Below are 27,416 nucleotides of genomic sequence, written 5' to 3'. Positions count from 1 at the left end.
GTCGCTTCCCTCAATCACCCCAGGGGGCAGTCGGCCAGTGTCCAGGCAGGGAAGAGGGCGAAGGCCGCACAAACGGAGGGGCACACAGGTCGGAGATACCCAGGTTCAAGCAGCGCCGCAGATCCCACATCCAGGCGTGGCACAGCGGGCACTCACCGCAGCAGCAACGGGCTCAGGCGATCCCCTTCACTGGGGTCCGAAAGGTGGGCCACTCTCTCCTCGACCGAGGACCGCCAATTCTCCAATAGCCATTCGGGGTCCGCGCCCCACTCCACGCGCCGGTAGTCACAGGGCGCACGCACGGGGGCAAGCTCCCGGCGGTACTCCGAGTCACCAGGTCGGACAGCACCACCCAGCAGGAGCCTCCGTAGGCTGCAGGTGCTCCAGGCACCCCGCGCAGGCAGGCAGGCAGGCCTCTCCCTCAGGCTCCGGCTCCACGGCTCTGCCCCGGATGGAGCGAAGGCCCAGCTCCCACGTCCCGGGCTCTCCAAAGCTCTCTGAGGCTCCTCCGACAGGGGGCAAGAGACACCAAGATGGGCCCCGGTACCCGGCAGCAAGGATCGAGGCCAACCCTCCGCCGGCGCTATGTCACAGTCCGACCAGCAGGCCGTCGGGATGGGGCGAAGTGGCTGCGCCAGGCCCGGCCCGGCCCGAGCCCAAATCCCGGCCTCAGTTACAGGGCACCGCCAGCGTGCCGCCGGCCTACTCCCGGATGCCCAACGTAGGGAACAGCAATGAGGCCGTCGGTGCAAGAGCGGGCAGCAACCGCCGCCTGCGCCGCCCAAAAGCCACAGGCAGCGGCTGTCGCAGTCGTAGCCGGAATGGTCCCCTCAGCCGCCGCGGAGGGCCACGCAAGACCCCGGCTTCACTGGCCCAGCCACGCGGCAGGCCTCCAAGCAGCCAGGGACCGAACTCCCCCCAGGCAGGGCCGCGGAGGTCCGCAGGCGGCTCAATATGTTCCCCACCGGCACCAGAGCAAAAATCACAGGGCGTGCTCGTCTATGCAGGTCCCGGAGGGGTGCTGGACAAAGCTAAAGCAGGTGCGGCGTCGGAGGGACTGGAAGTACGTCCTACACGGTCGCCATCTTGGACACGCCCCCCCAGCCATTGTTTTCTTAATTATAAAAGCGGGTGCTGTTCTCAAACATAAAGCGCTGCTCCCGTGTTGTAAATATAAAAGTGGGTGCCTTGCTAAAACATAAAGCGTGGTGCCTTGCACTGTAATTAAACAAGCATTTGCAATGCAAGAGGTCTCGCAATTGCGAGTTTTTGAGCTATTGGCATTGTAAATGACAATGCCTTTTACTTATGTGTTTAAAAAATCTGCAACAATAAATGGCATTGTCATTTACAATATCAATAGGTCAGAGTTTCTAAAATGCGAGACCTATTGCATTGCAAATGCTTGTTGTTTACAATCGCACCATGCTGCGCTTTCATCTTAATAGAGGCCACGCCCCTTTCTTTAGACGAGCTGTGTCTTAAGAAAGGCCTGCAGCTGCTATTAAAGTGAAAGTGCAATATGGGGCGTTTTTTTGTCAAGCATTTGTTTGTCAAGTTGACAAACAAAAGTTTTTTTGTAAAAGCGCACCGTGAATTAGTGCATGGCACACTGAATGTTGCAAGAAAGCATGTTGTGCTGAATGTTGCAGGAAAGCATGTTGTGCCTGCAGTAGGAGAAACTCAGTAAAGCAAATAGTGCTTACAGACTAGATAAGACGTATGTGTAACAACAGAAGTAAAAGGGACAGTTTTCATGGGAGGTTACAAATGAAGACAAGGTGGGACTAACAAGCCTATTAAGGAATCACAAGGCAGCATTTACGTAGGAAAATGATACAAGCCAATGACAAATATGGGCAGAAAGTGGGCGGGCTTTAAGTCCATACTTAAATACAGCATGCACCGCAGAGCAGCGCATGCGCCACCCAGGCGTGACCTAAACATGAGAATGACTAATGTTCGTGTGCAGATTCCTCGCTTACATGTGGTATCACAGCTGTCCATGTGACCTCCATCTCCACAAAAACGGGGATCCCTTAACCCTGCAATCTAGAGTAAACCTTAATTATACCCAGGCGAGATAGCTAGGCTTTCCAGTTTTTTTTAAACTGCATCATGGTACATAAAATAGTGTTATAACTGAACCACAGTATGCTCAATATTTTTATACTGCGGTTTAGAAGAACGTGGGAACTCTTATAAAGCACTTACATTCATGATATATGAATGATAGTAAACTGCAGTTTTCCCCAATTGTAAAGGCAGAGAGTTGTCAATTCAAGCCACGAAGATACATCCTCCCGTAAGTCCACCTCTTTTCCTTTTAGGGAATCCTATTATGATCCTATTATTAACGACTATGGAATTGACTAAAGATTGTAATTTATTCCAATTGTTTATGAACTATGATAATATTTATCTGCGTTGTCTTCATTTTGTTCATCATTCCTTTTATCGTCTTTGTCTTGTGGTTGTTACCCCTAAAATTGGAAATATCTGTACCACAGTTATGGATAGCAAGGTAACTCTGCACTGGCACTGATTAATGGACCCAATATTAAAGATATGTAATTTCTACTCCTATTAGGGGACAAGTGTGGCCAATACAAACACAAATTTAGCATTAGCTGCAAGCTAGGGTTTCAGAGGCATGTCCCAAAGGTGAGTAGATTGCAATCCTCAAGATTCGGGAATCTCATCCCAGGTGACGCAGGGTACTATAGAAGATGCCTTTTACCAAAGTCAACGCGAAAGTAAGAGAAAGCCTCCCCTTTTTTGCCTGTAGGATGATCCTGTGCTTTGCCAAATAGTAAATTCAGAGACAAGTATTGTCCTATATTGAAAAGAAAAACACTGATCGTCGAGCTAAAGAAAGTACCTTTAATCCAATCGATGAGTTAAGTGTTATTGAGAGACCCAATAAAAAAAATAATCAGTTCATCCCAAATATTTTTATTTACTTGCTAGATAGACCTAGGCTACACTACCTTTTAAAAACGTTTGTTTGTATGTATTGTGCAGGCAATGGCCAGTGTCACATAGTTAAGCTAACTCCACAAATCTATTGGGGGAAAAACCAAAACTATCAATACAGAACTAGCACGTGCCCTGTGCCATGTGGCACTTCCTGCAAGTCCTTACGTGCTTGGGTTTTTTAGCACGTACTTTCAACATCAAGCTGTAAGTCCCAGAATGCAATGTGCAGTCAACTAAAACACCGCCAATGGTTCAATGTAGTGTCCTGGGAAAGGGTCACTGTAGCATGTTCTTCAGCAAGGCTGTCCCTACACTAGAACCCACCCATCCACCCATAGGCGTTCATCAGAAGAATTGTTGTCAATTCTCCTCGTATTTTCCTTATTGCATGTGTGCTGCAATATGCAAGATACATACTAAGAGGAAAAATGTCTTAAAGCATAATTTTTGTGTAGCAAGGGACCCACAAGAGTGCCAGAGCAGGGAGAGGGCAGGCCCTGGCCACTTTTAAGTAGATATGGTGCAGTGCTGCTCTGTCCCATACACGCAGCGCAACAATCTTACTTGCTGCGCTGCATTGTGTGAACTCTTTGTGAATACGGCCCAGTGCCTTCTTGTGCTGCAGTGTATCCCTAGGGCATACGACATCATAGTGACATCACCAGGCAACTTTTTCTATTTTTTCTATTTATTGTGTATACAAGTCTTCATACAGTTATAGACCCCAACACCTAAGATTCAGAATAAAGACACTCCCCAACACCCCGATTTGCAATTTGTATCTTGCTTTCCGTCTAATAAAAGCTAGCAAAATCAGCCACAGAAGAAAGACTACAGGCCCTAACCATTGGAATACCAGCATTTGTAAAGTGCACAGCTACATCCGGAGAGGTGGCCCTGCGCTAGTGGACCTTGGGAAGATCAAGCAAGCTATTGCCCAGAGTCACATGGTGCTGGGCAAATCTGCTGCTGGCGATCGAACCATGAACTTGTTATAACGTACTTGTCTCTTCCCTACTGCTCAGCCAGAGTGAGTGCTGGTGTACTTGATGATGTTTGGAATGTTGGATGTGTGTGATGTCACAGGATGCTTGGGGTCTGGAGATGTGTGGAGTGGCAGTTGGTGGATGCAGGCTGAGCAGCAGGGAGGCTGCTCCTGGTGGGGTTTTTGTCATCTTTACTTATTTACTTGAAACCTAAATTGGAAGTAATCTTTATTAAATCCAGCTTGTTATATATACCTGGCTCAAGGACTTCGTTATTTAATTCAATTCAATTCAATTCAGTTAATTTATATAGCGCGCTACATACCCAGAGGGTCTCAAGGCGCTTGGAGAAGGGTGGGGAATTACTTGTCGAATATCCAGGTTTTAAGTTGCTTTCTGAATGTTAGGTGGTTCTGAGTGAGGCGAAGGTGAATAGGAAGTGAGTTCCAGGTTTTTGGCGCCAGGTAGGAGAAGGATCTTCCTCCCATGGTGGTTTTGTTGATGCGAGGTACAGCAGCAAGGGCTTGGTGGGAGGAGCGTAGCTGGCGGGAGGGGGTGTAGAAGGAAAGTCGTGTGTTGAGGCATTCGGGTCCAGGTTCGTAAAGTGCTTTGTGTGCGTGGGTTAGAAGGCGGAATGTTATCCTCTTATTGACGGGGAGCCAGTGGAGGTTTTTCAGGTGACCAGAAATGTGGTCTTTACGCGGGATGTCTAGTATGAGTCTGGCTGATGCGTTCTGGATGCGTTGGAGTTTTTTCTGAAGTTTTGCGGTGGTACCGGCATATAGGGTGTTTCCGTAGTCCAGGCGGCTTGTCACCAGTGCGTGGGTGACCGTTTTTCTAGTTTCGGTGGGGATCCAGCTAAATGTTTTTTTGAGCATGCGAAGAATGTTGAAGCAGGATGATGAAACGGTGTTGACTTGTCTGGTCATCAAGAGTGAGGAGTCCAGAATGACGCCCAGGTTCCGTGCGTGGTCTGTCGGGATGGGTGCTTTTCCAAGGGACTCTGGCCACCACGAGTCGTCCCAGGCGGAGGGGGAGGTGCCTAAGATAAGGACTTCTGTTTTGTCGGAATTCAGTTTCAGACGGCTCTGCTTCATCCACTCGGCTACTTCTCTCATTCCTTTATGTAGGTTGGTTTTGGCGGTGTTAGGGTCTTTGGTGAGTGAGAGGATCAGTTGAGTGTCATCAGCGTAGGAGATGATGTTGAGGTTATGTTGGCGGGCGATGGCCGCGAGGGGGCTCATGTATACGTTGAAGAGGGTAGGACTGAGTGAGGATCCCTGTGGCACGCCGCAAATGACTTCAGTGGCCTCAGATTTGAATGGTGGGAGGCGGACTCTCTGGGTTCTTCCGGAAAGGAACGAGGTGATCCATTCCAGTGCTTTTCCTTGGATTCCGATGTTTCTGAGGCGTTGTAGCAGGGTGCTATGACAGACTGTGTCGAAGGCTGCGGCGAGGTCGAGGAGGATGAGGGCGACTGTGTCTCCATTGTCCAGAAGGGTTCGTATGTCGTCTGTTGCTGCGATGAGTGCGGTCTCAGTGCTGTGTTTGGCTCGGAAGCCGGACTGAGAGTCGAGGGATTTGTTGGTTTCGAGGAAGGCGGCGAGCTGGTTGTTGACAGCTTTCTCGATGACCTTGGCCGGGAATGGAAGGAGCGAGATGGGGCGGTAGTTTTTGAGTTCGGTGGGGTCAGCTGTGTTTTTTTTTAGAAGGGCGCTGAGTTCGGCGTGTTTCCAGCTGTCCGGGAAGGTGGCGGAGTGAGGGAGCAATTGATGACATCTCGGAGGTGTGGTGCAATGATGGAGTCTGCTTTGTTGAAGATGTGGTGAGGGCATGGGTCTGTGGGGGATCCTGAGTGGATGGAGTTCATCAGGCGGATGGTGTCCTCAGTGGAGATTGTGTTCCAGTCATTAAGGATGCTCAGGGGGGGTGACGGTACGGCAGAAGGTTGGGTGGGTTGGTCTCCGGGTTGGTTGTTGAAGCTGTTGTGGATGTCTGCGATTTTGTCGTGGAAGAACGAAGCTAGGGAGTCGCAAAGGGCTTGAGAGGGGGTGATGTCGTTGGAGTTGGCATTGGGGTTGGTAAACTCTTTGACGATGTTGAATAATTCTTTGCTGTTGTGGGCGTTGGTGTCAAGTCGGTCTTTGAAAGCGGCTTTCTTGGCAGTCCGGATCAGTTGGTGGTGTATGTGGATGGCGTTTTTGAAGGCGTCCTTGGTGCTGGTGTTTGGGTCTTTTTTCCAGGCCTTCTCAAGGGAGCGACAGAGTTTCTTGGATTTCTTAAGATCATTGTTGAACCAGGGGGCGTTTTTGCTGCCTATTTTGATTTGACGTTTTTTCAGGGGAGCTAGGTTGTCGGCGCTGTTGGTTAGCCATTGAGTGAGGTTAATGGCTGCTTGGTTGGGGTTCGAAGAATGGGCAAGAGGGTTTTGAAGAAGCGATGAGGAGATCTGGTCGAAGGTGATTTTGTTCCAGTTTCTTCGCAGAATAGGTTGAGGATGGTTGTGGGTTGTGGTCTTTTTGTAGATAAAGTGAACGCAACTGTGGTCCGTCCAATGGAGAGCTGTGGTGTGACTGAAGGAGATATGTTTGCTGGAGGTGAAGATAGGGTCGAGTGTGTGGCCTGCGTGGTGAGTGGGGGAGTTGACAAGTTGTTTGAGGCCGAGGTTGGCGAGATTGTCCAGAAGGGCGGTGGTGTTGCTGTCGTTGCTTTTTTCCAGGTGAAAATTGAGGTCTCCCAATAGAATGTAGTCCTCGGAAGGGAGGGCGTGTGGGGTGATAAAGTCAGTGATGTCTTCACTGAATTGTGCACGGGGTCCTGGTGGCCTGTAGAGGAGGGTGCCTCTGAGTGTGGTCTTGGGGTCGGTGTGGATCTGGAAGTGAAGGTGCTCGGCGCTAGCGAGGTTGACGTCTGAGCTGGTTGAGATGCGGATGGAGTTTTTATGGACGATGGCGATGCCTCCTCCTGTTTGCTTGGCGCGGTCTTTCCGGATGATCTTGTAGCCTTCCGGGATGGCAATGGTGATGTCTGGGGCTGAGGAGGCGTTCATCCATGTTTCTGTTAGGAAGGCGACGTCCGGAGAGATGGTGTCTAGTAGGTTCCAGAGGTCGATGGCGTGTCTGTGGACTGAGCGGGTGTTGAGCAGGATGCATTTAAGGTGGTTGGTGTCAGGTCTCTGTTTGGTGTTAGTGGATGGGGAGTTGGTCTTGGTGCCGTCATACTTTGAGGAGTTGCATGTGAAGGGTCCATGGGTGTGTCCAGGAGCGGCTTGGGCGCAGTTGGGGAGTCGGCTGGGGTTAAGGGCTAAGAGGGTGGAGGCGGTGTAGGTAATGCGGGTGGAGTGGGTAGTACGGGGGCCAGGGGGTCTGGCGCTGGGCGCGGTCCAGGCGTAGACGGGCTTACCTTTGGCGCACCTTCGGCGCGGCCGCAGCGCGTGGACGCAGCGCGTTGGGACATCTGACTTAAAAGGGTAGTGTAGGGGGCGGAGCGTGGGAGGGTCAGGTGGGAGGCGGTCGCGGGGAGGCGGGCCAGGGGAAAGCACAACAACAAAATGGTGGGAGGGATTGAAAACGAAACTTAGCACAAAGCCCAAAATGAATAATTGCACCAAACAGTGAGAGCGCTATTCAGTCAACACTGCTGCAATTCCACAGTATAATTCCCAATGCAATGCTATTTAATGAGAGCGCTACCCAATCTCAATGCTGCACAAAGCGCTATGAATTTTACAGCAATAACACGCACGAGTTTTAGCAGCAGCAGAGCAGCAGAGCTACGATACCAATCACGAGTGCTCCAATGAAGTGAATTCAGCTGTGAGCGATGTAGCAGTGATAGCGAGCTGGAGCCAGGGAGCGTGGGGGAGCGACCGTTCGGGACGAGGTCCAGGCGGTCACAGATTAGCCAGGGAGGTGTAGAGCCCTGTGCCTGTGTTCGTGGGTGGGAGGGTCAGGTGGGAGGCGGTCGCGGGGAGGCGGGCCAGGGGAAAGCACAACAACAAAATGGTGGGAGGGATTGAAAACGAAACTTAGCACAAAGCCCAGAATGAATAATTGCACCAAACAGTGAGAGCGCTATTCAGTCAACACTGCTGCTATTCCACAGTATAATTCCCAATGCAATGCTATTTAATGAAAGCGCTACCCAATCTCAATGCTGCACAAAGCGCTATGAGTTTTACAGCAATAACACGCACGAGTTTTAGCAGCAGCAGAGCAGCAGAGCTACGATACCAATCACGAGTGCTCCAATGAAGTGAATTCAGCTGTGAGCGCTGTAGCAGTGATAGCGAACTGGAGCCAGGGAGCGTGGGGGAGCGACCGTTCGGGACGAGGTCCAGGCGGTCACAGATTAGCCAGGGAGGTGTAGAGCCCTGTGCCTGTGTTCGTGGGTGGGAGGGTCAGGTGGGAGGCGGTCGCGGGGAGGCGGGCCAGGGGAAAGCACAACAACAAAATGGTGGGAGGGATTGAAAACGAAACTTAGCACAAAGCCCAAAATGAATAATTGCACCAAACAGTGAGAGCGCTATTCAGTCAACACTGCTGCAATTCCACAGTATAATTCCCAATGCAATGCTATTTAATGAAAGCGCTACCCAATCTCAATGCTGCACAAAGCGCTATGAATTTTACAGCAATAACACGCACGAGTTTTAGCAGCAGCAGAGCAGCAGAGCTACGATACCAATCACGAGTGCTCCAATGAAGTGAATTCAGCTGTGAGCGCTGTAGCAGTGATAGCGAGCTGGAGCCAGGGAGCGTGGGGGAGCGACCGTTCGGGACGAGTTCCAGGCGGTCACAGATTAGCCAGGGAGGTGTAGAGCCCTGTGCCTGTGTTCGTGGGTGGGAGGGTCAGGTGAGAGGCGGTCGCGGGGAGGCGGGCCAGGGGAAAGCACAACAACAAAATGGTGGGAGGGATTGAAAACGAAACTTAGCACAAAGCCCAAAATGAATAATTGCACCAAACAGTGAGAGCGCTATTCAGTCAACACTGCTGCAATTCCACAGTATAATTCCCAATGCAATGCTATTTAATGAAAGCGCTACCCAATCTCAATGCTGCACAAAGCGATATGAATTTTACAGCAATAACACGCACGAGTTTTAGCAGCAGCAGAGCAGCAGAGCTACGATACCAATCACGAGTGCTCCAATGAAGTGAATTCAGCTGTGAGCGCTGTAGCAGTGATAGCGAGCTGGAGCCAGGGAGCGTGGGGGAGCGACCGTTCGGGACGAGGTCCAGGCGGTCAATTTACAACATTTTTGGCGACGTTTGGAGAACCTACAGCCTACAGGAAACAGCCTATATAAAAAGAACCTACAGCGTGCAGAAAAGAGAAAGAATTAAAGAATTTACAAAAGAGAAGAGACTGTGTATTTAAAGAACCCACTGAATAATATTGAAACTACTGAAACTACGCAAAAGAAAAGAAAGCGCCCTGGTTAGCCCCACCAGTGTCCTTTGCCATCTGGACAGCCTGCAAGCCCAGGGTGTTTGAGTTCTTGCTGCAGAATTTGGACTGTTTGGCTTGCATTTTCAGTTTTGCCTCTGTGCCTTATGAGACAGAGCGCTCTGTTGAAATCCAATCTGGAGGTAGCTGATTTATGGCGTCAGCTGTGCTCTGTTTCTGACGGGGAGAGAGCTCTTGGTGTGCTGAACGTGAGTTAATTGCCTGCTCTCACGTTGTGTGATGTGTACTTGTGAACTGGCAGCTGCTGTGAAGCCAATTGTTGACTTCTGAGGGGGTCGGATTTGGGAGAGCTGCATACAGCCCGGGTCATTTGCTGTACGCAGCCCAAGTCATTTGTTCGCTTTCTGAGCCTGCTGCAGTTTGTGGGAGGCGGCACACAGTTGCTGTGTTAGGATATGTGGTCAACCAGCGCAGGAAATTAAATTTGTCCTGAATAATTTTATTTTCACTGCGCAGTATTTCACAGTTCAGCGGTCATTCTATTTTTAAAAGAGAGCGCGAGCAATGTAATGCGCATGGAATTTACCTTGTGTGTCCGCCGCTAGGAGGAATTCTCTGCTCCTTCTGACGTCGTGGGAGGCTGGCTGTTTCAATGCCGCTCTCTCACGTTTTTCAAGCATCGGCGTGCCGAGAGCCACCCGGTGCGGCGTGTGATGCATGCCGCCATTTTGAGAATCACATCGGATTCATGTTGGTTTGCCGGTCACCATGGAAATATTTCTGCGCAATGACTACAAGTCTTTTGGAGATAATCGGTGCGTCTTGTGAGAGAGTAATGTACTTTCGGCAGCTATCTGGCAGTAATCTTTATGGAATAGACATGTTGTCTCTGGTTTCATTTCTGGTGATTCTCCAGTCAGCAACTCGGCAAAATTATCCTTTATCTTAACTGTTCCCTGGTGTTTTGCAACTTGTTTGGAATACTACAGCTATTGGCAAGTTTAGGACAGCGTTTTCTAATGCATTGGAGACCTCGGGTGAGAGACCGCTCACCGGAGCACGGGACTTTTCATTTCATTATGTTGCTGGTCATTATAATGCATGTTTTGTGTTGTGTGTGGGTTTTAGGTTCTAGTTTGTGCTTTGGGGAGGTCATGGTGGTGGTGTATCCTGTCATGATGTGATTTGTTAGTTCCTGGGGTGGTTAGTGGCCAATGCACTTTATTTTAGGGTGGTGAGTGCCCTACAGTAGTGAGTTGGCAGGGTGGAGAGTGCCCCAGTGCTGTGTATTTTGGAGTGGTTAGTGCCCCATTTATTTGTGGAGTAGTTGGTGCTGAGTGCACTAGTGTAGTTCATTTCTGTACCAATTTTAGGGTGGTTAGTGCCCTACGGTGGTGAGTTTCTGGGGTGGTGAGTACCCCAGTTCTTAGGGTGGTTAGTGCCCTACGGTGGTGAGTTTGTGGGTTGGTTAGTACCCCAGTCCTTGTTGTTTTATTTTTTAGGGTGGTTAGTGCCCTACGGTGGTGAGTTTGTGGGGTGGTCAGTACCCCAGTACTGTTTATCTTAGGGTGGTGAGTGCCCTACGGTGGAGAGTTTGTGGGGTGGTCAGAACCCCAGTGTTGTTTATTTAGGGGGTGAGTGTCCTACCGTCGCGAGTTTGGTTAGTTTGTGGGTTGGTGTTATGTCGCAGTTATGGGGTGGTGTGTGCCCCAGTTTTGTTTCACCTCTGTGTGTGTTGGCGTGGTGTTGTTTTCCCTAAGGGAGGGGGATGGGGTTAATCCCTATTAGTGTATTTATTGGGGGATGGGGTTAATCTCTATCAGTGTATTTATTTTTTCGTATTGGTCAATTCCATAATTTCATGCATGTATTGGTGGAATACTTCTATCTTTCTTATGTTTTATATTTAATGATGTTTTCCATTTATCTGCATCATTCCTATTTTATGAATGCATAGTGTGGGTTGTTTCCATCACTTCTTATGTTATGTATTTAATGATGTTCATACTTACTTGTCTCTTCCCTACTGCTTAGCCAGAGTGAGTGCTGGTGTACTTGATGATGTTTGGAATGTTGGATGTGTGTGATGTCACGGGATGCTTGGGGACTGGAGATATGTGGAGTGGCAGTTGGTGGATGCAGGCTGAGCAGCAGGGAGGCTGCTCCTGGTGGGGTTTTTGTCATCTTTACTTATTTACTTGAAACCTAACTTGGAACTAAGCTTTATTAAATCCAGCTTGGTATTTATACCTGGCTCAAGGACTTCGTTATTTACAACAGAACCTGGTGGTCCGGAGTCTGGCTCCCTGGCCGCTGCGCCACACCTCTACCATTCACTCATCTGAAAAGAAAAGCCCTGCATGGGCTGCTTACAGCTAGGTTGTAATTTGGATATTCATTACATTCTTGCAGGACAGGTTTGCAAGTATTGGGCTCCGGAATCAATCTGGCAATCATATTGCCTGTGTATGGGAAGCTTTTCTGCCTGAGTTTCACTAAAGACAACTGCAAACTGCTCATACTGCGAAGGTAACACCGTCTTCTTCTCAGCTGCAGTCGCCACAAAAAATTTGTAAGTTAATGCATCAGCCTGAGAAAAATTGTACTGAGCAAAATGATTCTGACACTCCTCTGATAGAAACCATACTGTTTTAGTCCTCCAATCAATAGCGGGATTAGGATGACAGAACCAAGGCATCACCAATATCACCTCGTACTGTGGGGCCTCCATAATGTTCAAGGATAGTTCCTTTACATGCAGTCTGGTAGCATCCGTCACTGATAACATTATGGGCTCAGTTTGATATGTAATGAGACCAGATTTCAGAGGCTTCCCATCTACTCCCAATACCTCTTCCAGTGTCTCACTGGGAACTCTACCTAAATCAAGGCTTGTCACCAACCCACTATCAATGAAATTCCCCGTGGCCCCAGAATCCAACATGACCAACACCTGATGGAGGTGGTGATTCCACTTAAGACTCATAGGGAGCACGATGTGGGATTCGGTGTCTTTTAATGCAGTGGTCGATAAAGATGGGATCCTCCAACACTTATCTGTGTCACATTCTGTTCCGGTCACCCCGGGTCCTCCTAGCTCTGGGCGTGTGACTGAAACAGCCAACTTCTTATTCCTACACAGGCGCCTGGTGACTTGGGTTTGGAGGGGCAGTCTCTGATGTAATTCCCTCTATTCCCGCAGTACATAAACAGTCCTTGCACTCTACGACTCTCCCTTTCTTCTCGGGGTTCTAATGTCTCCTATTTCCATTGGCTTCACCCCCACCTCATTGCTTAACATAGCCCTATGGGTATTTTTGTCAGACCGATAACAGTCTCTTTCCACCCTTTTTCTCTCTCCCCCTCTTTCTGACATCCGACTATCCATCTCAATGTCAAATTAATCAAATCTGTACAATTATTAGGCTGAGGGTCGATTTGTGCCAACACATCATTAATGTCATCACACAAACCTTAATAAAAGGCAGACATTCTCTTTTCTCCCGCCATTCGGCTTCGGCCACTAACCGGTTGAAGGACGTACGGTATTTTTATTTATTTATTTTGAAAGTTTTATATAGCGCGAACAAGATCTTTGCAGATATCAGAGCGCTTCACAGCCGAAAGGAACAACGTGTGATTAAATGACAATTGGGGTGGGGGAGGTACATGTGGGAGCATAGTCAGCCAGATACATCAATAATGATACAAGTACAAATAATTGATAGCGTAAACCCACAGGCAGGTCAATAACACGATTAATACAGAATGCAAAACAAAAAGATCATTGGAACTGAATGGTACAGCGTCTGTAAATAACATCCCCAATAATAATTAAGTGTATTTAGCCATGAGGATAGCTTTTACTTCTCTCTTAAAAAGTATGGTAGAGGTGATGAGCCTTATTTCAGGGGGGAGTGAGTTCCAGATCCTTGGTGCCATTCCTGAGAAGGAGCGTTTGTACGTTTTTTCCTTGCGGAATCTTTGGGGCTTTAGCAAGAGATTGTTTGTGCCTCTAGTGTTTCTGGAGCCTCCAGAAATCGTCAGCTTCTGGGCGAGGTATCCGGGTGAGCTCAGGTGGACAGCCTTGTGCGTCATGCAGGCGATTTTCAGATGTATTCTGGCTTCAAAAGGCAGCCAGTTCAGGGCTTTCAGGTCAGGGGAAATGTGTGAGTGTTTTTTTGATCCGGTGATGAGTCTCGCTGCGGCGTTTAGAGAAGCTCTTATGGGCGCCGTAGTAGTTAGGGGGAGACCGCATAGGGCGATACTGCCGTAATCTATTCGAGGGATGACTAGAGCTTGTACAGCAGTTTGGAAATCTTTGGCTGGAAGGAAGGGTTTGAGTTTCCTTAATGTATTGATCTGGAAGTTCGCCCCCTTAGTTGCTTTGTTGATGTGTTCCTGCATGTTGAGGTTGGTGTCAAGTGTTATGCCTAGCGATTTTGCCGAGTCCACGATGGTGGGATGAACATTGAGTGCGGTTAGGTGTTTAAGCCAGATTTGAGTGGTAGTGATCTTCGCAGGAGGGGAGATCAAGAGGAACTCTGTTTTAAGAGCATGGAGTTTAAGATGATTAGCGGCCAGCCATGATTGGGTGCTTCTAATCGTTGAATTCAAGAGCATAATGTCTTTGGGTGATTGTAGTTTGAGATAAAGTTGGGTGTCATCAGCGTACATGTGGAACTGAACATTGGATGCTTGTAGCAAGGTGGTGAGAGGTTCCATAACTAGATTAAACAAAGTTGGGGATAGGGAGGATCCTTGTGGGACGCCTAGCGATACCGGTATTGGAGCAGACATCAAGTTGTTACTCTTGAATTTCTGCGATCTGTTGTGTAGAAAGGACGTGAACCACTTGAGTACAGTTCCAGATATACCCATTCTTGTCTTTAATAGATCGAGTAAGTTCTCGTGTTTGACGGTGTCAAATGCAGAAGAGAGATCAAGAAGGATAAGGAGGCAGGTATCGTTTTGATCTAGGATTTGGAGGGCGTCGTCAATTATGTGAGTCATAGCAGTTTCTGTACTGTGGTCCGCTCTGAATCCTGATTGATGAGGGTTGAGTAGATCAAACTGATTAATGTGTTTAGTCAATTGAGTTTGTGCGCATTTTTCCAACAATTTGGCAAGAGTCGGAATATTGGTAATGGGACGGTAATTATTTAGATCAGAGGGGTCGGCTGAAGGTTTCTTTAGTAGAGGTGTGACTTGTCCAACTTTGAGGGAGTCAGGGATGGTCCCTTGTTGAAGTGAACTGTTGATAATTTTAGTCCAGAGTGGGAGGAGCGACGGGGTAAGGTCTTTGACAGCGTTGGCAGGAAGGGGGTCCGTGAGGTGATTGGCTGGTTTCACGGTGCTGAGCAGTCTACCAATTTCTTCTTCCGAGTAGGTGACAAAGGATGACCATGTAGCATTGTTTTTTGGTTCAGTGGGTGCTGTGCAGAGGGGTTTGGGGTAGAGACTTACGTCAGTGAGGAGATCGTTCCTTATGTTGTGGGTTTTTTGGATAAAGAAAGAGGCGAAGTCTTCACAGGAGGGTGCTTCGCCCCCATTGCTGAGTTGTTGGGGTTGTTCCTTGGATTGTGATCTGATTAGCTCAAACAGCTTTCTCGGACGATTTTTGGCTTGGTCGAGCTGACGGCTGAAAAAATCTGATTTTGAGCGTTTTATTTTCCTGAAGTAGGCATTTCTCTTTTTCTTCAGCGTTTTTAAGTGCAGTGCGGAGGGAGCTGATCTCCAGGTGCGCTCTGCCATTCGCATGGCCCGTCTGTCGTCATTGAGACTCCCGTCGTACCAAGGATTGGACATTTTTGTGGATGCTCTTTTTAGCTGCATAGGTGCAGCTTCATTGACTATAGAGGTCATAGCGTTGAGATAGTGATCCGTCAAGGATTGGACATCCGTAACGCCAGTAGGGGGGAGCAAAAGATTGCAGCTGTCGGGGGGTAGAGAGTTTGGGTTGAGTTTTTTTAGGTCTCTTTTCCAGACTTTGGGCTTGAATGATTGAACCGTGTTAAGTTTGACTTTTTCGTTGATGAAGAATGTGACAATATGATGATCAGACCAGTCACAGGGTTGGATAGAATCGAGTTGGATAGATTCCTCTTTGGAGATGATGAGGTCGATGATAGAGCCTTTCTCATGGGTCGGGCTGTTGCATATTTGGGTGAGGTCAAGGGCGTCGAGGAAGTTTTTAAGACTATTTACCACCGCGTCATTATGATCGTTCCAGTGGAGGTTGAAGTCACCAAGGTATATTTGAGTGAGTTGTCGCCCTGAATTGGTTGTGATCAAATCCATGATTTGTTGCGAGAAGGTAAGGTTGACCCCTGGTGGGTGGCAAATGCCGTGAAGAGAGCATAACGGTTTGCCTTTGCTGACAATGTTGAGGCAGATGTATTCACAGGAGGATGGGGAGGGTAGGGAGGGAGAGGTTACTTTCATGACAGAGAGGTTACTCCTGTGTATGCATGCGATTCCACCACCTTTTTGACCAACCCTGTCTAGTCTAGTGATGTGGTAGTTGGGGGGAACCAGTATGTCCAATATAGGTGTAGAAGATTCAGTTAGCCAGGTTTCAGTCATGATGATTAGGTAAGGTCCAGTGATAAGATGAGATCAGCGATTGCAGAGGAGTGCCTAGAGGCCGATCTGCAGTTGAGGAGGGTGCATTTGAGACGGGGTGTGTCGGGGGTGGGAAGGAGTTCTAGAGAGAGGGGGACTTTTCTCAGGTTACTAGGGATAGAAATTCTGTTGTTTTGCGTGGTAGGTCTAAGGGGATTTGGCTGAATCCTTGGAATGGCGCGGAGGGTGGAGGGTATGTTGTTAGGGGGAGCTGGGTCATAGGAGCGGAGGAGGGTGGCTGTGTCAAGGTCCGATAGTGTGTTGCAGGAGCGATGGGGACAGTTTTCACGATTGCGAACAGGGATTGAGGTCCAGTACAGGGGGCATTGAGTGCGAGAGTCAGCCGACCGGGTGGAGGTCCTGTTAGGAAGGGTGGTGCTGGTGAAGGCGGGTGAGGGGTGCCTGGGGTGTGTGCAGAGTAATTGTTTGATGATGTGATTGTCTTGTTTGAGCTTGAGGAGGGTGGTTGGTGAGGAGTGACTGGAATGCGTGCAGAGTAGTTGTTTGATGATGTGAATGTCTTCTTTGAGCTGGAGGAGGGAGGCCGTAACATAGTCTAGTGTGGGATTTGTGATGGTGGTGGGGAGTGGAGGATTGGAGGAGGATGGCATAGGGTGTCTGTTGGTGGTATGGAGGAGGGTATTAGTGGTAGGTGGGGAGTGCATGGTGGAGGTTGGGCGTATGTTAGTAGTGATGGGGGCGCAAGTAGGGAAGTGGGGAGTGAGAATGGGGGGGGAGTGGGATTGTATGTAGTTCTTTTTTGAGGAGGCGGGGTTGAAATGATAGAGGCATAATCAGTGAGGTTAGTTAATGGGTGGAAATGGGGGCTGAGAATGGGGGGTATAAAGGGTGGGGTTTGTCTGTGTGCATGTCGGTATGGTGCTGAACTCCGTTAGGCGGATTGTGGGTGGGAGCTGCGGTGTCATGGGTGAAAAGAATGGGAATGGGAATGTGGGCTGGTGAAAGGGGGGAGGGGGTACGGTTGGTGTATGTGGGTGAAGGGTCTATGTCTGTGCTTGAGGGGTGTAAGGTCGCACCCGTGGGTGGGTGCATGACTAAGGTGCCGGTGGTAGGGGAGAGGTGCGTGCCGTTTTGGGGCTGAGGTATGTTAGAGGCGTTGTTGTTGGGGGCTGTGATGTCAGGGGAGAGAGGAATGGGAGTGGTATGAATGGAGGTCACGGAGAGGTGCGTGTCGTTTTGGGGCTGAGGTATGTTATAGGCGTTGTTGTTGGGGGCTGTGATGTCAGGGGAGAGAGGAATGGGAGTGGTATGAATGGAGGTCACGGAGATGGTGGCAGGGGAGGGGGTGCGGTTGATGTGTGTCGGGGAGAGATCTAAGTCCGTGATTGAGGAGTGTGAGGTGGTTGCAGTAGGTGGGTGGAAGACTACGGTGCCGGTGGTAGAGGAGAGGTGCGTGTCGTTTAGTGACTGAGCTGGGTTAGCATCGTTATGGTTGGTGGCTGTGAGGTCCAGGGTGAACGGACTGAGAGTGCTATGAGAGGGGGTCCGTGGATTGGATAGGTGCTGTAAGAAAATGGGGAACAGGTTGTCTAGTATTTCCAGGTTCCTGTCTGTGGATTGGATTAGGACAATCCCATTGTTATAGATAATGATGGAGGTTCTGCCTGGGAAGAGTTGGGATGGTGTGATGGAGAGTGTTCGGCCATGAGCGTTTTTCCTGGAATTAGATACGGTGAGTAAAGAGAGGAACGTTTTTCTCCATTGAGCTCTGTGTGCGGTGTGGAAGATGATATCGGTGTTTACGGCACCATTGACCGGTGAGAAGTAGGTGTCTGCAAAGGGCGTTTCAGGGTGGGACCTCAGTAAGTTGTGCTTGAAGCGTTTAGCGGCTTTTTTGGTGAGTGTGGGTGGGTAGTTGATTCTGTATGTGTGCTTGCCGATGAGCTCCATGTTGGGGTAAAGGAGTCGGTAGGTGTGGGAGGGTGCCCAGTAGTCGCCAGTTGCAAGGAATGAAGGTGACGCTAGTGGGTAGCCAAAGTGTGTGCGGTAGTAATCAGTGCAAACGGGGATAAGAACTGTAGTGGGTGCACGTTGCACAGATGTAGGGTGCACAATAAAGATATACAGGAGCAGAATACAAACACATAAACTAATATCCAGTTGCATGGAACAACAGTGACATTAATGAGCAGCCAAAGTATATGAGGTAGTAATAGGTGCATACAAGAATAAAACTTGAAATGGGGGCAGGTTACCTAAATGTAGCAGGTCTATATGAGCAATTAGTCGGTGGATTACAGTGAAGTCGTAGTGGGTTATAAACAAACAAACATGTACAGAATAAAGTATAGGTATAATACTGATGATATAATAGTCTGCAATACCGATGCCGACGGTAAAATACCTGAGATAAAAGTGACACTAGCGAGTAGTCAGCATGGGTGTTCCAAGATAAATGAGGTACATGAATCAGTAGCCAAATAAAGTTGCAGCAAAAGTTATATGCGGTATAACAATAGTGAGTAGTCAAGAATAAATGAGGTACCTGAATACGTAGCAAAATACCATTGCAGCAAAATTATATGAGACCTAAAGTGACACTAGTGAGCAACCAAAATATATGAGGTAGCAATTGGTGCATAGAGGTGAAGAAAAAGTGGGATGTGCAGGATACCATTAGGAGTATGGACATATAATACCACCGTAAGAGGCAGACACCCTATCATAATCTTACGTATAAACATATGTAAATATATGAGGTAGCGTCGGTGCATTACAGTTGTAGAAAAAGTGAGATGTGCAAGATACAACTAGGCATATATATACATAAAGTACCACTGTAGTAAGGCAGACATTTTAACGTGAGGAATGACTAGTCCATGATGGTCACCAAGGATAGACAGTCTAAGATGGCCGAACCGCTAGGGGAGATAGAGAAATTAGTCCTCTGTCTGCTGCTATTACTTTGAGCACAGGGAAGGGCAGTACAGCAATACAGCAATAGAAAGTGAGATGGGTGCAGCTTATAACAATAGTACAGTATACAAGTAGAGGTATAATGCTAATGATAAACTGGAACCAAGTACAGGTGCAAACAAAGAGCTAAATGAGTCAAAAATGTGACTAAAGAGCAGCCAGAAATAGATGAGCTAATGATCGGTGCATTAAAATCAAGTAGAGGTATAATACTGCAATAAAAGGCAGACATTCGCTGGTTGAAAATAGTCTAAAGAGGCCAGTTCTTAGAGTGTGGTCAAATCGTGAAAAAGACTAGTCCATGATGGCCGACAAAGAGAGAGAGAGAGAGGCCAGTCTAAAATGGCAGCCAAATTGTAGTGATTATAGAGTTTAGTTTCCCTTTCTACTCTGGGTAGGTCGAGTTAGTCCATCTTCCATGTTGCTTAAAGGGGAGGATAGAGTTCAGCTTCTATGCTGCTAGATGGTGAGGAGAGAGAGAGGCTTATCTCTGTCTTGCTGATCCCTGCCCTCGTTGGTATGTAGCCTCATGGTCATCTTGTGGGCAGGGATGCGATTTATGGCTCCAGTTTATGGCCCCAGCCGTATTAGCCAATGGAGAGTGTAACCATCGCAAAGCCCGCGAAAAATACAAAGCACACAGATATCAGCTTGAAATTCCAGGCATAGGGTAAAAAACCGGCATGTTTGTTTAAAGTAGCATTTTTCCGTGCATAATTCCGGGCAGCAAGAGAGAAACCGACATGAGTAATTAAGGTGAAAGATTTGCGTGCAGTTACCTTCCGAGTCGTCCCTGCCGTTATTAAATCATTTCTCCCTTGTTTCAAGTCTAACAATTCACGATCAGCACTGAACGTGGTCGCTCTTCTATCGTATACTCTCTCAAATTCGGCTCGGAAGGCAGCCCAATCCGACAACACTGGATTGGTATTCCTAACCAAAGGGTCGACCCAATAGGCTGCGTTGCCCTCCAAATAAGATATTGTAAATGCTACTCTAGAGTGGTTGTTTGGAAAGGATACAGGTTTGCATGAAAAGTGCAGCATTATCTGAGTCAGGAACACCTGTATTTTCTGAGGGTCACCTGCATATCTCTCTGGGTTAGCCAGTAGTACGGGAGGTGGAACAGTGACCTGTATTTGTGAGGTAGAAGTTGACACGTCAAATGGGTTTCTGGTTAATTTGTCTACCTTTTCTCTTAACGCTGCAGTTTCTACTTTGGAAGAGGCCAGTTCCTGTTGAACTAATACTAAAGCCTGAAGGACATCTTTTATGGACGCTATATTATTGATACACCTGGATCGGGAGGAAAATGATTTAGTGGGTGCGTAAATCTGTCAGAAATCTCTTTCTTCTGAGATAAGTACTCTGCGGAATCCAGTTGATGCAATAATGGGTCCACCTCCTGACATCCCCAACTCTGAATATAAACACAGAGTTTTAGGGTGATCAAGTGAGGGAAGGGTAAGAAAGGAACCACGAGGAAAGGGAACCTGTAAAACAAAGAACAACACCATAAATAAATGAATGCATGGAAACTACTCTCATATGATCTCGCTAGATACTCTGCTCTACCTTGATCATCTGATGAAAACCCCTCTTATTCTTCATACCATTTGAAATCTCTCTTCCGTCATGAACACAATTCTACAAGGCATAAAGCAACAGATTAATTCACATCAGAAGACAACACCTCACCAAACAGTATACTTCATTCAGACCCCTTACATACCTGTTCCTAATAACACCTTAGATAATGAAAGGACGTCCAATAAAAAGGAAAAAAATGTAATGGTAGAGAAGCAGAGTCTTAATTCAAAGAATAATAATCAATAGTTTCTAAGCCCCAAATATTCAGTTTCCAAAAGAAAACTTAATTAACACAAAAGAAAAGTCGTTATCTTCTTTTTCCTCCTCCAACAGTAAAGAAGAAAACTCCAGCAAACTGCTATTCCCTCAATAGTCAAAAAAGTTACTGATCCCTGGCTCGTCGAGCCAAACATAAACGACTAGACATTGAATAGAAGCAATGGGGGAGCGACTCCTCCAGAAACACAGAATCGGTAATGCGTGGTTAGGAATCACCACCGCATTCCGCTCTGGAAATCCATTATGCTCTGGGTCCGCCGAGCAAGATCAAAGCCACAATGCACACTAATGACGGCGTGACAGCGCGAATTCTTCGCTGCAGCTATGTGCGAAACAACAAAGCCACAAAGAGCTGCTCCCAGGCCGCCGCAGGACTCTCTCAGCCGAGAGAGTGAAATCCGGAAACATGAATTACGTACGCCTGCAAGCGTGCGTAGCCTGCATAGAAGGCCTCTCCTCTGGCCCAATGCATCCTGGGATATGTACTCATGGTTGTCTCGCCAAGGTAGGCGCTACCTGACCCGATTCCTGACAAGGTCAGTTCCCATTGTCCCGGCTGCTTGAAAACCGAAAGCACACATGCCGTGCTAAATGTTAGCAATAACAGAATCTTAATAAAGAAAATAGTGCTTACAAACTAACTAGCACGTACCGTGTAACAACCGAAGTAAAAGGGTCAGTTGCCATGGGAGGTTATAAAAGAAGACACGGCGGTACTATAGAGGGACTAACAAGCCTATTTACGAATCAGAAGCCTGCATTTACGAAGGATAATGACACAAGCCAATGACAAAACTGGGCGGAGAGTGGGTGGAGCTTCTATTCCATACTCCAGTACAACAAGTCTCGCAGTGCAGCTCATGTATGCTCACTCTAGGCTCAAGCTAAAAATAATGATGAAAGGGGGCGCCACACTAAAATAAAAAATGTGGCGCCCGTGCATTTTTAGGTTATGTGTATGGCGGCCTGAGAAGCGGGTGCCATGATGAGGAAAAAAAAACATGAAACCGGGTACCGTGCCAGGCGCCATGGTGATAGTGAATCACTAGCACAAAACAAAAGAAGTAGTCCCTAAACGAAGCATGTGAACACTTACAGCGTAACCAAACTGTTGTTGTCTAATGCTCCTTGCAATACAATGGAAGTTATGTATCAGGAGCGCCAAACAATAAGGAGTTAGGAAAGAAGAGCAACAAAGGAGTTAACCAATGGCAATCAGCAGGCGGGATTACACTCAGACAACTGCATACATCAGGTTTTGCAGACAGTGCATGCGTGCTGCCCAGGGTCGACCTAAAAAGCACATGCAAGTATTTGAAGCAGTCTCTGTGGCTCATTAGTGACGTTGGAAACAATTCCTTTCTGGTGGAAGGTACCTATGATTTAAAATGTTTAACCAATTTAAGGAGACAGCTAAAAGGCCCTAAAAAACATAAAACAGCAAACAATCGCCGGAAGATACCCTTTCAGCCTAGTGTCTGGTGTAAGAATTGTGAGAGCTGTAAGAAATGAACAAGAGATTGGGATTAGGGGATTTAACGTTTGTCTCCCTCCCAGTTGAAGGGCCCACCCTCATTTCATGTTTATCCACTTCTGCAGAAGTATTAAGTTACCTGAAGAATTGGGAATGGTATACTCAGAATGATAGACCTGGATTTAATTTGAAAGTAAGCAATAGGAAGTGCAGTGGTAGGGAAATGGGAAAGGACGAAAACCTAATCACTGCCTGACAGTGCAGGATCTCTAATTACTGTCTCATGTTGAAGCACAGGCAGTACATTTTCATAGGACTTCAGAGCTGCTGGTCACCAGGTTCGAGTCAGGGTGTCAACATCCTGTGATTCTGGGCAAATCACTTAATCGCCCCCTTGCTACAATTTGGTGCCTTCAGACCCTCGCGGGTGATTTGCAGCGCTTTACAAATCCTCAATTTATTATGCAGAGTGTGAGACCAGTTCTCAGACTAGACATGTACCTGGCCTTATTGAGACTCGTGAACATTTTAAGCAAATGACGAAATTAGGAGTATTTTTCATGAACAAGGCAAAGAGGAATAGGGAACCACTAGATAATGCACTGCCCTTTCTGCCACACTCTGTATGCAGGAATGGATGCTGAAAGGGCTGTCACCTGCCTGGAGTAAAGTGAACCACTGCCTGACAATTTTAACAACCGTAGAAGTTAGGGAAAGTTCATTAGAGAAAAGAATTAACTAAATTTTTTAAATATTATTCTTGTGTGTATTTGTATAACGTGTGCTATTTTATGATTATTATTTGTAACTATTTGTTCTGTGGTCTTGCTTAAAGTACATAATTTCTCATTGCATATTGTACGAGGTTAATGTTTTGGAAATAAGTGAGAAGTAAATGCAGGCTTTTTTCTTTGCAGAGCCTCATTGACCATGGAAGTCTGTTGGAGTGCATGCTTGCTTCTGGCTTTCTCATGGGCAGACAGTCAGGTTTTTCCTATCTCTCCCTCTTACTCTCTCACAGAAAGTTGTGAATGACTGCCTCTGTGTTCTTGTTGAGCCGATGTCTTGGAATGTGCAAGCTGGGCTGTGGAAAATTCATTCCACTGTGATGAATTGTTCGTCTTCATTTTTCCTTTAAGATTGTTTTCTTTAAGATGTGTTTTGGATTCTGTGGCTGGTGCGCTGAAGTAAAATGTATTGAGACTGAGTTACTGAAGTTTTGAAAGCAAAATCAGAGAAAATAGAATTTAATTTTGAAGGGTGGAGAGCGCTGAAATATAGAGGGATGGATTCACTGAATCTTGTTACAGCTGTGAGCACTGGGGGCACTGGAAGGGAGTCTTCACATGCAGGCCACAGATGTCAACTTCTCCGCCCCACGCATCTTACCGGCCCCTTAACCTGTCTCAATGATACCAACGCCTCCATTTTCCCTGACTTCCTGTTCTTGTAAAATACTGTGGGTTAGATGTAATTTTGAGATAGTGGATTTCCTATTCTGTTTCAGATCAGGGCTCTACCACCCCGGGTATCACATTAGACCAGCAAACCTAGTTTTTGAGATCTTCTTGTCCTGCTAACACACAGGGGAGGGACTTGTAAGCTGAACTTTGTTGGGATTTGCCCAGAATCACAGGATGTTGACGCACAGATTCGTCAGATGGAGGTTTAATTCTAGATGCTAAATGAAATTGAGAATACTGTGTCAGTGATGCTGAATGAGAGACTCCACCCATTGACTGCTCCCCTAATTCTTGAAAGGATTGGTGCATGCTCCTCCTCATAGACCCTGCATGCTGGCTATGTGGGGTGTATCCTTGCAACCGACCATTTCATGATTCACTTGAACCTCATAACTGGCTAGAAGATCGGGGTCTTAAATTAGCCCCCATTTCTTCTCGCTCGGCCAAATCCCCACGCACCTCCGCCCCTTGGTTTACTGAAACTCTTAGGAAAAGTAGTAGTATGTGTAAGCGGCTGGAGACGGTGTGGAGGATTCAGTTTGCCCGGAGGCTAAAGCAAGATACAAATCGGCTTTGAAAGCCCATCATAAGAATATCCGAGAGGGCAAGAAACACTTCTTCTACTCTAAGATTGAAGGAACTAGAAATAAGAGTAAGGAATTATTTTATGATTGTCGAAGAATTTTCCTCTCCGAGTACGGTGAGTACGCCGCTCACCCCCTCGTCTATCTGGGACAATAACATTGCTGACCATTTTTATAATAAATCATTCAACAGTCTTTTGCCACCTCCTCGTCTGGTATGCAAGATGGGGCAAGTCTGGTGGGTTCGGCCAGCCCTAGCATTAGTTACTCTTTCACTGAGTTCTTGCCTATTTCCCTTGAAATCCCCGAAGATCATGCACTCTTTGAAGTCCGGATCTCCTTCAGATCCGTGCCCTGCAAAAATGTTCTTGGAGATTGCGGAGATCCTAAATCCTGCGATCCAGATGCGGTCGGTAGTGGGAGTAACTGCCAGACGGTGACGTGGGGAGGGAGAGGGGCAGGGTGGGGGGTAGTAAACTACGGATTACGGAGGTTTACAGGTAAGTAAACATATAAATAAATAAAACAAATTTCGTTGCACGCTCTACATCGCATTTGGGGATGCAGTGCACGCAACTAAATTCATTTTATTTATTTTTATGTTTACTTACCTGTATACCTCCGTAATCCATAGTTTACTACCCCCACTCAACCCCTCCCCCTCCCCACGTCACTGCCCGGCAGGTACTCCCACTACCGACCGCGGCTGGTGCGATCAATTTGGTTTTGAACTCCTCATTGCAACAGGGGTTGGTTCCTGGCCGATGGAAAAGGGCCAAAATCATCCCCTTGCCTTCTGCCGACCCCAAAGTGGCTGCAAACTACAGGCCCATCTCACTGCTGCCATTTCTCTTAAAAACCTTGGAGAAATGTGTCAATTCACAACTGACTGAGTATGTAGAGGCTAACCATATTCTCCATGATAGTCAGTCTGGTTTTAGTACTGAAATAGCTTTACTGGAAGTCTATGAAACCATAAAAGAGCAACTGGGTGGTGGAGGAAGTGCTGTGTTGATACTTTTAGATCTTTCCACAGCTTTCGATACTGTGTCCCATGACCGGCATTTGCTAAATCTATCTAATTGTGGCATCAGGGGCACGGTACTTAAGTAGTTTGCCTCCTTACCGACTGTCATCAAGAAATCTGGTCCCCCTTTTTGCGGCCTCCATCCCTCCTATGGGGTCCCGCAGGGGTCCATTTTGAGTCCATCACTTTTTAACATATATATGGCCCCTCTTGTTCTTTTAGCAGAGTCACACGGCGCTAAGATATTATCTTACGCCGATGATACTCACCTGCTATTCCTGCGTGATAAAGGTTGTGATTTTAATAGTGAGGAGATTAACGTCTGTCTGTCGAAAGTTTTCTCTTGGTTGCGGCTCAATCAACTGAAATGCAACCCTGAAAAATCAGAGATTATCATCTTTGGCTGTCCTCCTTGTGAATCTTGGCTTAATTGGTGGCCTGGTGACATGTTGCCTCCTGCGGCCCCTGTTAGTGTTGTGAAAAACCTAGGGGTAAAGTTAGATGTCACCTTAACCATGAAAGCCCAAATTCAGACTGTTGTTGGTACGTGCTTTGGCATATTGAAAATGCTAACAAACGTCCTCCCTTTGCTGCCTGTTGAGCACCAGAAGACAGTAGTGCAAGCCTTGGTCACCTCCAGGCTTGACTATGTCAATGTACTGTACTTGGGTCTTCCAGAATATTTACTGAACTGCTTGCAGGTGGGACCCAGAACACACATGTTCACTCATTTAAAAACTCTGCACTGGGTCCCAATACGCAGAAGGATACCGTTTAAGACATTGGTCTTGGTGTTTCGGGTCTTTCACGGCACCAGTGCCGCTTACCTTAGGAGACGGGTACAACATTATGTGCCACATCGTACCTTGAGGTCCTCTGGACAAGCCTTGATACCTACTCCTAAATTTTCCCGCTCACGGGCAGGTGGACGCTCTTTTCAAGCACTGGCCGCCCGCCTATGGAATAGGTTACCCCTTCATCTTAGGTTAGTTCAAGACCTGCTTACGTTCAGGAGACAGTTAAAAACGTGGCTTTTCCTGACATAACACCCATGTCTGCTGTAGTGCGATTGGCGTGAACTCTGATTTCTTTGTCTTTAATTGGTCCTGCAGTGCCGGGACACTCTGTTGGAGTAGCCGCACGCTTTATCAATAACACCTTTCATTTCATTTCATAACAAGACGTCCCTGAGTTCCCTCATATCTCCTCCTGCCTCCAGCCTATGGCAGAACCCATGTTGTTAACTCTACATGGTCCCCAAAAATATATATCTATATTGATAAAAATATTTTAAAAATAAAAAAATGTGTGTTGGGCCTGGCTCTTTTTGCAGGGTCAACCCCAAACCTTTTGCCTTCCTCCTTGCCTTATTGCTGAATTGTTTTTGTTGGCTTCAGGACACTAGGCCGTTTACCATTGCTTACCAGTGCTAAAGTGCATTTGATCTTTCACTAAAACATGGTAACATTGGCATATCCACAATTGGCATATTTCATTTACTTATAAGTCCCTAGTATAGTGCACCACATGTGACCAGTGCCTGTAAATTTAAGGCTACTAGTTGGCCTGCATCACTGACTGTGCCACCCACTCAAGTAGCCCTTTAAACATATCTCAGACTTGCAATTGCAGAGCCTGTGTGTGGGGTTTTAAACTGTCATTTTGTCCTGACAAGTTAACCCTCTTGTCAGGCCCAAACCTTCCTTTTTAATACACATGTCACCCCTAAGATAGGCTCTAGACATCCTAAATGGCTGGGTTCAGTGTATTTAAAAAGTAGGACATGCACTTTTACGTTTTACATGTCCTGGTAGTGAAAAAGGATTACATTTGTTTTTCACTGCTGCAAGGCCTTTCTATCCCATTGGTTAACATTGGGATTACCTTATTACATTCTATTAGTGCAATTTCCAATTAGGAATAGATGGATTTTTCGAGTTTGGTGTCTCTGGACTCACAATGTAAACTCAAAACATACATTGGATTTCAAATTGCCACTTTTAGAAAGTTTGCATTTTCTTACTTTAACTATTCTGTGCCTGTCTCTGAATACACGTCTGGGC

At 47.1% G+C, this 27,416-nt stretch overlaps 1 long non-coding RNA gene across 2 annotated transcripts in view; it reads left to right on the top strand.

Annotated features, from left to right (window-relative positions):
* The first annotated feature begins 10,051 nt into the window (after positions 1-10,051).
* Positions 10,052-27,416, top strand: part of LOC144800111 (uncharacterized) — a 29,881-nt gene continuing 12,516 nt past the window's right edge. Inside the window, exons 1-4 of one of the 2 annotated variants that reach the window (XR_013604038.1) lie at positions 10,052-10,190; positions 11,788-11,947; positions 20,147-20,260; positions 23,197-23,266. This is a non-coding gene — a long non-coding RNA (uncharacterized LOC144800111). The remainder of the gene's footprint in view (positions 10,191-11,787; positions 11,948-20,146; positions 20,261-23,196; positions 23,267-27,416) is intronic. The other variant, XR_013604032.1, reaches the window with a different exon arrangement.

Source organism: Lissotriton helveticus, chromosome 1_2, assembly GCF_964261635.1.
Source record: "Lissotriton helveticus chromosome 1_2, aLisHel1.1, whole genome shotgun sequence".
Classification (NCBI taxonomy): domain Eukaryota; kingdom Metazoa; phylum Chordata; class Amphibia; order Caudata; family Salamandridae; genus Lissotriton; species Lissotriton helveticus.
The sequence above is the reverse complement of the archived record's forward strand: the minus strand, read 5'-3'. Positions and strand labels throughout refer to the sequence as shown.